At 40.2% G+C, this 18,199-nt stretch overlaps 1 long non-coding RNA gene and 1 pseudogene across 1 annotated transcript; one reads left to right on the forward strand and one right to left on the reverse strand.

Annotated features, from left to right (window-relative positions):
• Positions 1-628: 628 nt before the first annotated feature.
• On the forward strand, positions 629-13,545 carry LOC122653028. Its single transcript, XR_006331691.1, has 3 exons — positions 629-643; positions 710-713; positions 13,410-13,545. It is a non-coding gene; the product is annotated as an uncharacterized LOC122653028 (long non-coding RNA).
• LOC122653022 overlaps positions 1,619-18,199 on the reverse strand; it is a 28,579-nt pseudogene continuing 11,998 nt past the window's right edge.

Raw genomic sequence — 18,199 nt, forward strand, 5'->3', positions numbered from 1 at the left:
TGGGATGATGAAGATCGCTCTCTTTGCAACAGTTTTAGTTGTGCGATTAACTTTGTCGACATCATGTGGAACAGAATCGTAATCATGATGTATATTTAATAGATATTTTAGAAGTTTCAACCACAATATGAATCATGATGGAAGCTTTGGCCAGTTTTGCACCATCTGCCAACTGTTTTGGGTGATTTCCTGCTTGGAGACAACTCCTCCTCCCCCCTCCCCCCTCTCCCCCCCCCCCCCCCCTCTTCACTGCTTTAATGATATCTGAATTGATATAAATATATAGACCAGAAGCCAGACTCTCCCCGTACCCCATTCTAATTTTTAAATCATGCATTAACCGCTGCGCCAAGATGAGGTAGTTCCGTAGTTGCTTCATGTTTAGCTGTGGCCTTATTCAAAGCGGTTCCAATTTCTGTCTCCTTTGAACTCCTCCCAAAACTATAAGATTCTTCGTTCTCGGCCGTGTGAATCAACAAATTTGTCTAGACAAAAATGTCTATTTCTCTCTCCCTTTTCATCAGGAAATCCTCATTCTGTAAGCTTTGATCTGGTTCCCTTCTGTTGCTTGTTTTATCTCTCCCTTTTCGTCTCTTTAGTTCTCTTCTCCGGTCCATCTGTGTGCAACTCCATCTTTGCTTTTGTTCCTTTTAAGATCGTTGTTCTACGGGCCTGGGTCTTGGTGGGCAGCATGATAAATTGATAACAGGCAGGTTCTCCAGTATGTGAAGCTGCCCCTGCGCCCAGATACGGGCACATGAAATGACCACCGCACCCCCTGGAAAGATGTAAATGTTAGGGCACAGGGGCGGCGTGTGTTGTGTGACCGGGTAGCTTTCTTACTCCCTATTATTTAATATGAAAAAAGGCACATATATGGACACTCAGAAACAGGAATGTCAAAAATGTTATTAACCTTTGACGGTTTTGGCAATCAGAGTAAAAGATGAGTAAATGAATGAATATTTATCTACAGGCTTTGCATTCATGCAACTCTACAATATTAAGAATTGTTAAAAAAGTATTCCAAAGTGATAGATAAGGAAATGAAGATTTATTCGTTGCATTTGCGAAAAAATAAACAACCAAAGTGATTGGAAATATAGAGAGCGGAGGGATTGATAGGCGGCGAGCAACGGCATACTGGTGGTGGTGACACCGGATTTTTGTTGCCAAGTGGGAGGAGGCAGCATGATGTTTTTGGCTCTGCTACCAATTAATGTAATGTCTATATTCAGATAGAAGGTTCAACATTAGTTGCGATGATCGATTCACTGAGTCTATTAATAGATATGAGTCGTTAGAGTGTCTTTATTCCCTAACGGCTATATTCCACAACTAGGAATAGCATAAAGAGTCCAATGACCCACTCATGAAAGTGGGTGAAGCTAGATGACCACCTCACCCACAGAAAGTGCAAGGGGGAGAGAGAGAGAGAACTCAATTGCTACAATGAATTTAAACAGAATTGGGGCAAAAGAACACAGGTACTTCCATGCCCCCTCGCTAGGGCCATTTTACTTTTACTCTGGTTTAGTAAAATTAGAGACTGGTCCTCTTGTATTTTAATTAATTAAATTGGGCATCACTCAACTAAAAAAGGCCTAAAATGCAGCACTCCATCATCCCCATCACAGCTTCATTTTTCCTTCATCTGTATTTGTAATCCCCATGAAGTCCACTGAGATTACAACACGGTTCTCATCTCCCCGTCAACAACTGTATTCAGGCACTTTCTTGATTAACTGGATAGCAATGAGACCATAAGTTTAACAGCCAGAACGAACTAGAAAAACTGCCACTTCAAAGATGAGTACAAGCTTCAGACATCCGCCGACACTTTTGAGTGGGCCGCGATAGTTTGATTGCATGGAAACATCCTTGCTTCAAGCTTCAAGAGTTTAACCCTTTACTCTCATGATAGAATTATCCCATTAAATCTTTCTAACGGTCTTCACCAGACAGCCGAGTCAATCATCTACTGACAGTCTGGAAACAATTACACAAAGAAACAAGCCTCACTATCGTAGGCTAATGCCGTCTCTTTCGATCATCTTCGTCCTCATCGTCAGAATCACCACTTTCACGAAAACGTGGATTCTTCTCCTATGGAATGAAACAAAGTGGGATTGCAAGAATGAAGGTAAGACTTTGGCTTTGTTATGCTGAAACAGAAGTAATAGCACCATGGTTATTACCGGTCTGGACTCGTGATCAGAAGTCCTCCGGGATTCATACTCAGAAGTTTTCTTTGAGTTCTCTGGTGCACGGCGATCATCTTCCCTGTGCCGCTTGCGATGTTAATCTGTTCATTATGGTTTGTTTGTCAATCATCGAGATATAGTCTCCCCACTCAAATGACATGTGATTATGGAGAAATTCAACAATTCAATAACAACAAACTGAAAGATCAGATATTAGAGCAATTTTAGAATGCGGGATAAGCATGTGAGGAAAGCTCGCCAAGCACACATACCTCTACTCTGTCTGTGAGAACCCCCCAGCCCATAGCCTCCACCATGTCTACCATCTGTGAGAACCAGAAGTTAGTCATCACTGAAACAGAAACTTGGGCATACATCAAAAGACCCTAAGTCAATTTATTGGCAGTATCTACTGTTGATGCAGAGAAGTCACTTAAAGGGCTTATTTTATTGCAAATAAGCTTTGGGTTGGGTTATATATATGTGTTGGGCCTTTGATCTCATAGGTTTTCTTTGTAATTTAAAATATGGGTAGGAAGTAGGAAAACGAGATTTATTTCATTAGTTAGAGGTCGACAGCGTAAGACTGGCAAGGTCGACCACAAGAGAGAATTTTCCAAAGAAAGAAACTTATAACAGCTCTCTCTTGCTGAGGTTGACTGTGAGAGGCCGAGGTTGACCGTGGATGTCTCAACGGCTAGAATTCTGTCCATTGGACTTAGGCCTATAAATAGGGGTTTTAAAATTTCATTTAAGAGACTTTTGGGGATTTGATAAAAGAGTTGTTTAGAGGAGAAAATCCTTAATTGAGAAGGCCATTGTTGTGTTATAATCTAAGTATCAAAGGACACTGTTGTGGGGAATCAAGTAAGTGCTTTCATTTATATATCCACCCCCGATTACAGGGTTTATTGCTTCGTGCTTCATTTGTTTATTTGCCTACAAAGAGGTGTCTGTATTGTGAAAGTGTGAGGACTAATCCTTCGAGAAAGGATTAGGTTGTTGGTAGCATGGTACAAAATTTCGCGATATATCGTCGAAATTTCGATAAATTTCGGTAATTTCGACACTACCGAGACGAGATGGGCTTCCGAAATGAAAAAAGTTCAAATTTCGGCGAAATTTCGGTATATTTCGTAGAAATACTGTGTATTGAGCAGTATATTTCGGTACATTTCGGTATATTTCGGTATATTTCGTAGAAATACTTTGTGTATTGAGTATTGAACTATTGACTATTATGAAATTTATGAGTTATGACTTATGCACTTATGACTTTATGAGTTTAAACTTTAAAGTTTAAACTAAAGGCTACATTTGACTTTATTTTTGTTTTATTACTTTGTTTAAATTTCTTATTATGTCTTTTAGTACTTAAACAATATGTATTTAACTATTTTATACAACAGGGTCCGACCGTATACAGTCAATTAAGGGTGCAAACCCAAAACACTACTTTGAGTTCATTTTTTTTGCAATATGAAGGTTTAAATGTGTTTATTTAGCTTAAATAAGGGTGTCCATGAAGTATCAGACCTAGATATGGCCAAATACCCACCGAGATGGACTCCCGAAATATTGCAGAAAAAATGCAATATTTCAGCGAAATTTCGCCAAATTTCGAATATTTCGGATATCTCGGTAGGCCCGAGATACCGATATATCGCGAGATATAGTACTATGGTTGGTAGTTATCCTAGGAAACTACTGGGTTTGAGTTTGAGCCTATGAAAACACTTGGGTTGATTGTAAACCCAGTAAAACAATATGTAGGTTTTATTGGCACTATTGAAAGACCAATACAGTTAGTGGAAATCCAAGTGCGGGTGTAGTACTTGGTAGCGGATGTAGGTCAAGGGATCGAACCACTCTAAATATTGTGTCTTCTTTGTAATTTGTATTGTTGTTTTCTTCAACCTATTTGTTCCTTGAGTGTTAAATGAAAAAGTACCAACACCATCGAAATCCAATTCACCCCCCTCTTGGGTTGCTATATATACAGTCCAACAGCTGTCATGGGCACCAACATCCAAGGTGCCATGATGCCTAAGTGATGCCAACGCACCTAAGGTGAGTATCATATTCCAAGTAAGATTCCTTCATTTTCCTGGGTCTCAAGGTTATAGTTGTCACAGAGTCTAGGAGACCCAAGGGGTTGGAAGGGGTTTGGACGCTAGGCGACACCTTGACAACTATGCTCAAGGCCCACCTTGTCACATAGTTGTCCACTAGAAGTCTACAGTTATAACAGAAAGGATAACTTTTCATTTATGCCACAATAAAAATCATGTTAACCTTCCGCAGAATTATTCCTGGAGGATTTTTATGTGGACCTGGCACATAGCACAATGTGAATTATAGACAAACCAAAAGCTTGAATAGAAAAACGCCAAAAGGGAGTGGAAGATGACTCTTACATGTCATCCAAAAAAGTAATAATGAGATATTCTGCTTCCAAATTGTTAATAGCATAAGTACAGCTACTATCAAAGTAGTTATAGCATTTAAAAGAATCAGCCAATCTGCATGCACAAAAAATACTACACATCTAAAGATTTGTTTGCTTCCAAAACTTACAATGAGATGGCATAACCGGAGGGAAAGAGCCCAAAGATCCTGTACCATAATCTACAAGCTGCCTCTGTGCTTCCAGCTCTCTCTGAACCAATTTTCCATAACCACCTCTACGTGTAATTTGTCAAGGAAGCAGAAGGAACAAAAGTAACAAAACTTCAACAACTATTTTTCATATAACTAGTTACTAAATTTAAATTTTAGCCTTCCTGAGAAATACTGTGATTCATGACAACAAAAGTCACCAAAAGAGGCTAGAAGAAAACTAGCCAATATAGATCAAGAAAAAGTTGGCAGGAGAAGAAGAAACGCGAAAGGCAGTCAATGTTAAGACTTCAATTTCCACACCAAACAGCAAGTTTTTTCACATGCTTATAAACAATATAGATAGAAAATCAAACATATACAATTATGTATAATACACTGCACAATATATTTTTACTGCATAATATTAGTAGTTGGAAATATGAGCAAAGGTTTTCATGGCCCACAAAGATAAACTTGCTTAAACAGCCCTAAATTTCTGCTCTGTGGAGCTCTTTTCGTGTTCAAATTTTGTGCAGTTGCTGTGCACCTCACCATCTAGTATTGGCAAGTTTCAGCCCAAACAGATTTGGCCACATGGTGATATAAAGGTTTGGAAATGGTTGAAAATTCAATTTTAGAGAGTTTTGCTTAATGGCTGAAAATAGAAGGGGAAATAAATGGTGGCCATAAAATTGATGTGGAGATGCCGAGGGTGATCTACATATCCAGCGGTCTGATTGGAGAGATAAAGCCCTTCTCAGGGCCTAAACAGGTGGACTGCAAGCACAACTTCACGGGCAAGCCCTTCTCAGGGCCTAAACAGGTGGACTGTGAGCACAAGCTTGCCTTCATGGTGCCGTGTCAATGGTATTTTTCCTAGTATACATAATAAAAGGATGTACCCAGTGCACAAGGCTCCCACCACTGCGGGGTCTGGGGAGGGTCATAATGTACGCAGACTGAAGATTTATGAAGTTATGAACAATCCAGTGAACCCAAGCAAGCCTGGCCAGCCAAATAAATTGCCAACCCTAGTATAAAATAACAACCTTCAAAGAACCATGCTACTTGTGAAGCAGTCTCCCAAAGAGGAACAAGGGGTTAAATGTGCCCCCTGGGAGAGTGGGAGGAGGAGAGGTGGAGTCCAGATCCTGGAACATGCATTGCAGGGAGAACCTTGTATGTTCAATCATCTTTCGCCACATCATGTGATTGAGGGAAATGAGGGAAAAATGAGCCCATGACAGACTCGTGTTCCCCAACTCCCTATTCCCTTCTTGGGGGAAAAAAACTAAAAAAAAAATAGTAATCAAACAAATTTTAAAATGGAATTATCTAACTGCATGATATTTCCATGAATTGCAGAGTTGCGGATGGTTGATCATGTTTGCTTCCCTTGGCCCCTGTTGGAGGATGAAAGAAACCTAAACAATCTGAACTTCAAAATGTATATGCGTCTCAGTTCTACTCAGTCTGCAAAATCCTTCTGAAAACAAAAGGTACGGGGCTTTATTAAAGCCCTAGGATGCCTCCATTTCTGGAACTGCTAGTCCACTCAAAGTGGACGACAAGGCCATGCTTAGGTCGACCAATGATCAGCACGAAAGGAAGACCCGGGATGCAGTTTAGCGAAGTTCTTTCAAATTTCAATTTGATTCCTCTTGATTGGGTGTTTTAGGAGGGCAAAACGGTCTCTTTTATTAATCATAAGAAAGTGGAAGTTGGGTTTGTCTTGTTCAAGAACAATAGAGATCTTGCAGAGGCCACCACTGTTATAACCTGTCAGATAACATGGTGAAAGATTATTGAACACACACGGTTATCCCTGCATCATGCAGTTCAGATGATCCAGACTTGGAAGGAGAGGGTGGACTCTAAAACTGCATTTTATAATCATAATGAGTAATTCCTTACATCTCTTCACCACTTTTATCTACAAGCTCAAAGACCTAATTCCAAAGTAAACTAAGATACCAAATATGACGAGAAACTATTCTCCAATATACTAAATCTAAGACATCATTATCTCTCAGTATATTTCCTTAAACTGCCTAAAGCCAAATTCAAGCAGTTTAACAATTAACAAAAACAGCAAAAATGAAACTATTATAAATAGTAGACCTACTATAAGTAGTGAACTTTTTTTAAGTAAAAATGTTGAAACTAGAATGTAATAAAATAATCTATCACCAAACGATGTAAAAAATAGAAAACTGTTAAAAAATCATTTATTCACCCGTGTCCCCCTTTGGATAGTCTACCATGTTAAAAGTTCCTGTATGATATACATATTGTTTCCTCCCTTTTCTACAAGGTCGGCTTTTTAGAGGAAGCGGTTTCTACATGGTATCAGAGCAGGCAGGGGTCATGGTATCGAGTCCCCTTGGGAGCGGGCAGGTGTTAAAAAATTATTTATCCACCCGTGTCCCCCTTTGGATAGTCTGCCGTGTTAGAGCTCCTGTATGATACACATATTGTTTCCTCCCTTTCCTACAAGGTCAGCCTTTTAGAGGAAGCGGTTTCAACATGGTATCAAAGCAGGCAGGGGTCACGGTATCGAATCCCCCTGGGAGTGGGCAGGTGTTAAAAAATCATTTGTTCACCCGTGTCCCCCTTTGGATAGTCTACCGTGTTAAAAGCTCCTGTATGATATACATATTGTTTCCTCCCTTTCCTACAAGGTCGGCCTTTTAGAGGAAGCGGTTTCCACAAAAACAGACAAAAAAAAATATGAAATCAGTAATAAATATACCAAAATAGTAATTATGCAATCACCAAAACTCTGAAGGTAATAATTTTGACTATGCAAATTTTAATCTCCTTTGCTTTCTATTTGTTGAAATAGGCTGCTTACACGATTGGGGTAAGCAGTCCTAGTTTGATTAGGATTAGTCCTACTAGTCCTAGCTGATTAGGATTAGTCCTAGTCATGTTAGGAGTAGTACTAGTCAGATTAGATTCTTTTATTTTATTTTATTTTTATTGTTTTACCCTTAGCCAACTCCTATTCTGGCATTCCTAGTTGTATTAGGAATTCCTAGTAGGACTAGGACTGAGGTGTTATTATTCATATTTGTACTTTGATCAGATTTACTTCAAGTTATTATAAATAAAGGGGCTTGGGTGATCGATTCTAATCACTCAAGCATTCATATCAAAGCTGTTTACATGGTATCAGAGCCATCTCTGATCTGAAGAGCAGCCTCCCCCTCAATTTTTTCTGATTTTCTTCTCCAACTCTCTCGGACTCTCTATTTCATTCAGGGCAGCATCTTTGAGGTGATTCAATGAAGAATTAGCTGCTGCCCTCAATGACACCTCACTAAAGATTATACAAACACTGGTGTGATCTGAAACTGCCGCAGGTTTCCTCCAACCCTTCGAGATCAAGCTGCTACATTATTCAAGCTGGATTTCTGTTTTTTTTTTAGATTGATCCCTGCACTTGCTGATCTACATCTTACATATTTCAGATTGCAGATCTAAATCCAATCCACATCTGATTCGAACCTGCAATTACCTACATTCAGATATACCTAAATTTTTTTAAAATATAGGGCTTTTTATTGGCTCATCCAAAGGGGCCAATTTTTGGAGGGAATCTTCTCCACGACAAGGGAGATACTCGATCCTTGTTTCAGCCTATTCTGACGGCTGAAACTCATACAGTTTCAAAACCCAGGGTTTCACTCGATACTGTAACCAATCCTATTAAGGTTTCTTATTGCATCATCAGAATTTTCTGATTTTGTGTAGGCTTATTCTCCACCACTTGCAGGGCAGTCAATCCAAGTTTCAGCCTATTCTGACGGCTGCAATTGCTACCACTTCAAAACCCATACTTCAGATCTGATTCAGTTTTTTGAAGATTTTTTTTTTGTTCAAATTTGTGGATCGGTTTCTACCTGAACTATGGGAGATTCAGAGACAACTACTGCTACTTCTGGAGGGGATGGTCAGACTAGGAATGACTTCCTTCCCTATGCTGCTGCCATCAAGCTTGATGGTACGAATTATTTAATCGGGCCAGATCACTATCCTCGATCGTGGTGGTAGAGGATTCATCGGCCATCTTATCGGCACCACCAAACAACCGTCAAGAAGGTGCCGCTCGTACTAAATGGGCTGCGAACGATGCTATGGTGATGTCATTTGTTTTAAATTCTATGACCACTGATCTATCCAGTCAATATCTCTTCCTTGACACTGCTACTCAGATATGGACTGCTGTCAAGGGAACTTATGGTCGATCAGGAAGTAGTGCTCAGGTTTATGAAATCAGGAAGACACTCCAAACCACTACTCAGAAGGAGATGTCTGTTACTAAATACTATGCTGCCCTCAAGTGTTTATGGCAGTAATTGGATCATTATGCTCGATTCCAGCCTACTACTACTGCTGATATTACTGCCTACCACACCTATGTAGCCCATTTCCGTGTCTATGATTTTCTGGCTGGCCTCAATGATGACTATGACCCTATTCGGGTGCAAGTCCTTGGATGGGTTCCTTTCCCCACTTTAGAGGAGACTTTTTCTTGTGTTCACAGTGAAGAGACACGAAGGGCTGCCATGATGATGACTCCTAAAGTTGAGAGATCAGCCTTACAGACTGCTGGTCCCACTCCTGTTGCTTCTTATGATAGTGTTGCTGCTTCCACTACTACTACCAAAGAGCCTGTTAAGTGTGAGCATTGTCACAAACCATATCACACTAAGGCTCAGTGTTGGAAATTACATGGGAAGCCAGCTGATTTTGAGGCCAAACGTGGTCGTGCTAAGTCTAAAAGCAAAGCCAATCATACTGAAAGTGTAGCTCCAACTCCCACTGCTGACATTGGTTTCTCCCAGGAAGAACTCCAGGCTTTGCGTCGTATGTTGAACACATTGCCTCTACTACGTCTGCTTGCCAATTCAGGTTCCTTCTTTGCCGTCATGGTATTTCTTTTCTTTGGTCATTGTGTATCGAGTAGTATCCACTCCATAGATCAAAGACTCCGGTGCTACTGATCACATGACAGGTTCTTCTAGCCTTTTTAATACATATTCTCCTGCCTCTGGTAAGGATAAAGTCAAAATTGCTGATGGGTCCCTCTCCTCCATCTCAGGGAAAGGATCCATTGGTTGTTCTCCTTCCCTTACATTGTCATCTGTGTTGCATATTCCCAAATTTACAACTAACCTTCTTTCCATTAGCAGTATTACTAAATCCTTGAATTGTAAAGTGACCTTTTTTCCCACTCACTGTGTTTTTCAGGAACTGGACTCAGGGAAGACGATTGGATCGGGTAAAGTGCATGCCGGATTGTACCTGCTCGATGGCGATCCTACTCAGGCTTTACCTTCGGCATCTTTCTCTTCTGATTTACATAAATGGCACTCTAGACTAGGCCATCCCTCCTTAGGTACTTTATCAAATTTATTTCCAGCATTAGTTAAAGACTGTAATAAGGAAGAATTTTTTTGTGAGCCTTGTGTCTTGGCTAAACAGACGCGTTCAACTTATCCTATTTCTAATAAAAGATCCTCTTCCTTATTTCATATTGTTCATACTGATGTGTGAGGGCCTAGTAGGAAAGCTTCCCTGACTGGCCATCGGTGGTATGTCACTTTCATTGACTGCTATTCTAGGTTCACTTGGGTATACCTTATGCACATAAAGAGTGAAGTTTTTTTATGTTTTCAACATTTTCATCAACTGATTAAGACCCAGTTTAATGCCACTCTTCAAATTTTGAGGAATGACAATGGGAAAGAGTATATGGAAGGTCAGTTCCAAAAATACCTTGCTGCACATGAAATCCTCCATCAGACCAGCTGTGTCGACACTCCAGCCCAAAATGGTGTGGCTGAGAGAAAAAACTGCCACCTCCTGGAGGTGGCTAGGGTCCTTATGTTTGCTCGCAATGTCCCTTCCCTTTATTGGGGGGATGCTGTCCTTACTGCAGCCTATTTAATTATTAGGCTGCCCAGTCGGGTTCTTCTTTCAAAAGCCCCTATTGAGCTATTACTTGGTTCTTTTTCCTTTATAGTCCCACCTAAGGTGTTTGGCTGCGTTTGTTATGCTAGGGATACAAGGTCCCCTGGTAAACTTGACCCACGTAGCCTCCGCTGCATTTTCTTGGGTTACTCTGCTACCCAAAAGGGGTACAAATGTTACTACCCTCCATCCCGCAGGACTTTTGTCAGCATGGATGTTGTCTTTCATGAAAATGTTCCATATTATGTGTCCCCACCTCTTCAGGGGGAGAGTATTAGTGAAGATGTGCTGACTATTGACTCTCCACCTCCACTTCAGTCTGTTTACCATGAGTCTGAACCAGTTCGGCCTGCCCCTAGTACTCCCTCTGAGTCAGGGGGAGAGGTTCCTATACAGGGGGAGACCATTTCTATTCAGGGGGAGCAATCTACCCCGGTCCAAACTCCTATCCAAAGGACCATTAGTGAATTTCAGAGGAGGATTGATGCCAGTAATGTGAAGACCTATGCAAGGAAACATAAGCAGGTTAAATCAACTGTTGCTCCAGTACCCATCCAATTGCCGAACCCGGATCCAGAACCTGCCTCTCCACCTGGTAATGATCCTGACTTACCTATTGCTCTTCGCAAAGGTGTCAGAACTTGCACTCAGCATCCCATATCTCATGTTGTTTCTTATGATTCCCTTTCCCCATCCTTTCGTGCCTTTGTTTCCTCTCTTTCTTCTGTTCGTATTCCTAACAATTGGCAGGAAGCTTTATCAGACGGAAAGTGGAAGGTAGCTATGATGGAAGAAATGGACGCCTTGAAGAAAAATAACACATGGGAGCTTGTGGTTCTTCCACCTGGGAAGAAAACCGTTGGATATAAATGGGTGTTTGTGGTGAAACAGAAGGTGGATGGCACTGTGGATAGGTATAAAGCACGACTCGTGGCCAAGGGGTTTACTCAGACATACGGCATTGATTACCAGGAAACTTTTGCACCTGTTGCAAAGTTAAATACTGTTCGTGTGTTATCATCTTGTGCAGTCAACCTTGGATGGAATATGCAGCAGCTATATGTAAAAAATGCCTTCCTAAATGGAACACTGGATGAGGAGGTGTATATGGACATTCCACCAGGGTTCTCTTGTGATAGAAACCAAGGAAAAGTATGTAGATTGAAGCATGCACTTTATGGTCTGAAGCAGTCACCTCGAGCATGGTTTGGCCTGTTCCACAAGGCCATGATTTTTGTGGGCTATAAGCAGAATAATGCTGATCACACACTCTTTATAAAGAGGGTTGGTGAAAAACTCACTGTTCTTATAGTCTACGTTGATGATATAGTGGTTACTGGCAATGATGGTGATGAGATCAGATGGTTGAAGACCTTCCTTGGGCATGAATTTGAGATTAAAGATCTAGGGAAACTACGATACTTTCTTGGGATTGAAGTAGCCAGATCTTCTAAAGGCATTTTTCTCTCCTAAAGGAAGTATGTCCTAGACTTATTGGCTGAGACCGGGTTGCTAGGCTGTCATCCTTCAGATACTCCTATGGACCCTACTGTTCGACTCAAGGAGAAAGAGGGTGAGCCTGTTGATAAAGGCCGGTACCAAAGACTTGTAGGGAAGTTGATTTATCTTTCACACACGCCACCTGACATTGTTGTCGCCGTGAGTACTGTGAGCCAGTTTATGCATGATCCCTACTCTTCTCATATGGAGGTTGTTCTTCATATCTTGCACTATCTGAAGTCAGCTCCTGGAAAAGGAATTCTTTTGTCTACTCATGGTCATCTACGGATAGAAGCATACATTGATGCTGATTGGGCTGGTTCTGCAGATCGGAAGTCTATATCTGGGTATTGCTCCTTTGTAGGTGGAAATCTTGTCACATGGCATAGCAAGAAGCAAAATGTGGTTGCTCGTTCCAGTGCCGAAGCTGAGTTTCGAGCTATGGCACAAGGTATTTGTGAGTTACTATGGCATAAAGGTTTGCTACAAGATCTTGGTGTTCCTATTCGTCTTCCTATGATGCTGTACTGCGACAACAAGGCTGCCATCAGCATAGCACACAACCCAGTACAGCATGATCGTACCAAGCATGTTGAGGTGGATAGGCATTTCATCAAAGAGAAGTTAGAAGCTGGGCTGATTTGTATTCCCTTTGTGACATCTACCGATCAACTTGCTAATATCTTCACCAAGGGATTGTCTGGAAAATTGTTTCATCCCAATCTAGTCAAGTTGGGCATGATCGACATCTTTGCTCCAACTTGAGGGGGAGTGTTGAAATAGGCTGCTTACACGATTGGGGTAAGCAGTCCTAGTTTGATTAGGATTAGTCCTACTAGTCCTAGCTGATTAGGATTAGTCCTAGTCATGTTAGGAGTAGTACTAGTCAGATTAGATTCTTTTCTTTTATTTTATTTTTATTGTTTTACTCTCAGCCGAGTCCTATTCTGGCATTCCTAGTTGTATTAGGAATTCCTAGTAGGACTAGGACTGAGGTGTTATTATTTCCATTTGTACTTTGATCAGATTTACTTCAAGTTATTATAAATAAAGGGGCTTGGGTGATCGATTCTAATCACTCAAGCATTCATATCAAAGCTGTTTACACTATTGTACATCCTGTAGGGCTTATTAAGTTGTGCTTTGCATCGCAATGAAGATTGGTGACACCAACATGCTCCTAGAACTACATCAATGTTATTTATGAGTAGTTCTTCTATTTATAAGCTTACACGATTAGATCCATGTATTCTTCTTGTCCCTTGTAAATTGAAGAGCTCAGGTTTTTTTTTCTTTTAGTCCACATTTTCTCCCCCCACCCACCCACACACAAGAGAAAGTATGCAATGACTTCTCTCAGTCAGGCAAATGAAGAAACTGAAGAAAGAAAAAAGGATAACAGAATGCTAAATGCAAATACTAGTGTACTTAACCCCCACAAAAAGTCAAAAAGCAGGACTGAATGACAAATCAGAAATTTCACACCAAATAAATGTTCAGGATGTTTAGACCAAGGTAGTCATGAAAAATTAATCTAAATTTTTTTAAAAGGATGTCAGGATCATAGTCAGCACAATACTCATCCCGCACCTGTACCAAAAGGGAAAATCCATGTAAAATATAAATTGTGTTTATGAAGAAAGGACAATCAAAGCCAATAGCAACAAACCTGCCCACCACTTCGACCATGGCCCCATTGCCTTCCTTCTTGGAACCCCCAATCAAAATCCACACGAATAGGGCGGTCGTCAAGAATTGTCCCACTTATGTATTTTACGGCATCCTCAGTATCACCTCTAGAGTAATATCTAATGGCACATAGTTATATAACAATCAAACAAGGTCTCACTTTTCAGGATTAATGGGTTGCTCCAAATGAAATTTGTAGCAATGGAATCATAAACAGTTGCTGCCTTTCTCAACCAAATGATCCATTTACAATAGGTAAAAACGAAGCTTCAGTAACTAGAAAAATGTAATAAAAGAGAAAGGAAAACTACTATGAGGTCACATTGGTTCCTACACTGGGTAGTAATCCATGATTCAAGAACTGAAGGTACCAAATTTATTATTTATTGTCATATTACAATACTAAATATAACAGATTTGAAATTTAGAGAACACATAGCATGATACAAGCTCTTATATGTTAAACAACACAACTCCAATGTCCATTGTGAGCCACTAAGCACAAAGGGCAGTTGGAAACTAAAAAAAAAATTTGACAGACCATAGAGGCTGAGAGGCAGCAAGTGGACTCAAAATAGCCATCACTTTACAAGTTGATCAAGACCGATCAAGGGCTTCAACAAAAATATTATTGAGATAAAACTTAATGAAAATTAACAAACTATATCAATAAACCATTCACAGAGGACTTCGAGGATCAGATCACAAACTAACATTACCTAGACCATATCAGTCTCCTGTTTTCTGCATCTCCCTTTTACAACAATCGCTGTTTTTCAAACTAACATTACCGTGACCATATCAGCCTCTTTCTACATCTCTCTCTTACATAATCACTGTTTTTCAATTTCCTACAATGCACATATCCTTACTCCTTAGACATGATGCATCTATTCAGCAGTTCCCACCCCTATACAAATTTAGTGAATAGGAACCATAATTGATATTTTTATTCATCAATCATGTCCACATAAAAGCCTTCATTCTTGTGGGAACCAGTCAAACCAAGATAAAAGCACAGGGCAATGAGCATCATTAGTTCCCGCAGAGCCTCCTGGAATAACGTAACAGAAAATTCACCTCCATTAGATGTCCCCGTCAGAAGTAAAAGGATACTGTCTACTCCTCAAAAGTGATGGCAGTACCAAATTTCTTTATCCAAGACCAAGGATTCAACAGAAAGATGGAAACCATAAAAGCTCTTTTTCTTCAAAGAAATGGTTCACAGAATCTTTTTACCACTGCTCATCGTTAGCATGGACAGACCACTCAAATCTTAATAATCCCCACAGTTATCATCTTCCCAATTTTCTAAACCTTCAACCATTTACAGTACACAGGTACACATACACATACAACCTTTCAAACCACAAAAACCTTAGAATAGTTAAAGCTTCCACACACACACATAACCTTCCAAACCACAAAGACCATGGGATCCACCACACACACTCATGTGTGCATAACCTTCCAAACCCCCACATATAGGATAATGAAATCCCCCACTAGTCTGAGCCTCCAACCCTCATTCCAAATTTAAAGCCTCAATCCTTCACCAAAGCTCCAAACTTGCTTATCAAGAAGAGCCCTTTGCACTAGTCTGAGCCTCCAACTTGTATTTCAAAAGTGAACTTCTATTAAACTGAAAGCCTAGACAGTGCTTTTGATCAGTGTCACTCTTACCACCAAAACAGAAACAACTCTTTCCAATTGGCAAAATTTCAACACTTTCTATGATGGAGTCAAATCTCAAACTACCAGGGAACACCCGCCTCCCCAGGAAGCTCCCTATGTTCCTAGCATAGTTGTCATGGCGTCGCCATGGCGTCCTGTCTCTCTTTCCCTCTTCGATTTCTTTTTCTTTAATTTTTTGTTTCTTCCCCAACCTTAGACCCACTCCCTGCTTCCCTAAATCTCCTATTTTAGCCTTGGTTTAGTAACTTGCAACTAAGACATCCGCCAGATCTGATTTCAGATCTCACCATTCGGTTGCCAGTAGAATTTTTGGGGTTATTTCTCGTTGGGATCGGCAGACCTTGGTGCTGCGATTTTGTTCCAGAAATTGCAGGGAGAATCGTCTTCATAAGAAGGAGTTTCCTCTGCTAGAACTACTCCAGTTCACCGCCTCTCTGCCTCTCTTTCTATCGTGTTATTGCAAGGTTGAAGAAGACATTAAGTCTTTAAAATTGCAAATAAGGACAACTTATATTATTTATATAAAACCCCTTATATTCTCTATTGCTATTCTGTTTAACCCATTCAGTTTTCTCTTTAACTCCATTAAATTACAGTTCTGCCACTCCTTTACAACTTCAGATTAATTACAATTCTGCCATTGCTCTTATAAATCTTGATTTATCTACTAGTTTGCCATTCAACTTTGGATTTAATTACAATTCTGCCATGGTCGACATGATCGCCATGGCGTTGCCATGGCAGGCGACGTGTCGATATATCGATCAGACACCCCTGCACCGACTTGGATCGCCATGACGCCGTGACAACTATGGTTCCTAGATAGTCACTCCTTGTGAACCTATTAAAACACTTTCAATAAGGCCAACCCTAGCCATGACCCACTGGGAAAATGAGAGTTGACCTTGAGAATCAAAATATTTGAACCCTCGAAAGAAGCATGAGAGGATATAATTGTAGCATCAATATACTCAAGATGAGGCAACACCAATCCATTATCACTCTGAACCTATCAAGAATCCCAAGCCCTTCTCCCCTGAAAAGGAGAAGAACATATGTATTTATTACTTTCCTGTAAATGACTAAATGATATAACTTACAAATTTACATGATCAAATTAACCAAGTACCTCAGTTTTCTTTGCCTTTTCTTTTCCAGTTATGTACCGCTGAAGTTGTTCCATTTCTGAGCTCAAACAACTAATCTCGCATAAAGGTTACAGGTAAGGAGCAAGATGCTCATCACCATCCCAGGCCATCCCCTAGTAGGGTTTACAAAACAATAATAATAATAATAATACAAAAGAATAAATAAACATAAATTTTTCCCCCCAATGGTTTTTTCCACCTCTTTTACACCACAACAAGTTTCTCTTCATGCTTTTGTTTTATTTACACTTTGATCTGCACTATCATGATATTAAGAAGCCATGGTAATGGGATCCTGGTTTAATACTTCAGAATCTTCAATAGACAGAATTGCAGGGAGGTGAGAACTGCAAAACTGATGTCAGTTTAAGCACTGTTTGTCCCTTAAAATCAGTAACCAAACACCTTCAGGAATCCACCAACACAACAGTAAACTACAAGCACAAATTAAGAACAAAGAGGTGGATAAATTCATGAGAAAAAAAACACACGAATAAAGGAAAAAATAGGAAAGAGATAAGAGGGATATGACCAAGGATTCTCACCAAGGCCTAGGTTAGCATCTCACAGTTATTGGCATAAAACCAGAAATTTCATTCAACTTATTTCTTCCTCTTCAAAATGCTTACAGGCAACCCTCTTATAGAGTGGCTGGGAGGGTTCAAGACCCATTGGGACTTTCTCCTAGATGCTTTGACCATTTAATAAAATGCACATTTTCAAGGACTTAAACAACCATCAATGAACTGACTTATTAACTAAAATGATATCTTTAAAGACTTTAGATAATAGTTGTAACTAACTAGATAATGATTCTCAAATTCTGCAGACATACATTAATTAATTTTGACCCTTCGTTGAGTAAGACTTGAACTGGATTAATTAGGATTGGTTTTGAGTGAACCAGAAAACACCCAGGCCAGGTTGGTTTGGCCTGAACCAACTGAACCTGGTTTAGTTGAACAAGAACAGGTACATTCAAGGAATCAGAGGCTAAGGTAGAGACCTGGTTCCTCCCTTCTTGCAATGGTACTTCTTGGAGTAGAACTTATCTACAACAGCTCTCCCCGGCTTGAAAGCATTCGACTCCGACAAATGTACAAAGGACATAATGCTCATAAAGGTCCGGGTTGATGCGCTTGAAATCATCTTCATGGATCCACATGCAATCATGTCGCGAACAACCCTTCCACTTGATAAGGAAAGAGTGGTAACTACCTCCTTGTCATGTCGTAGTAAACTTGTTGTCAACATCTTAAATCTCATCCTTGTCTGGTGAAGTAATGATGACCCACATACATAGTAAGACTAGAAACATTAAAAATATTGCAAATGGACATGTCAAGTAGCAACTCAAGTATGTAGGCATTGGGTGCAATCCTC

The sequence above is a fragment of the Telopea speciosissima genome, chromosome 2, assembly GCF_018873765.1.
Source record: "Telopea speciosissima isolate NSW1024214 ecotype Mountain lineage chromosome 2, Tspe_v1, whole genome shotgun sequence".
Lineage (NCBI taxonomy): Eukaryota > Viridiplantae > Streptophyta > Magnoliopsida > Proteales > Proteaceae > Telopea > Telopea speciosissima.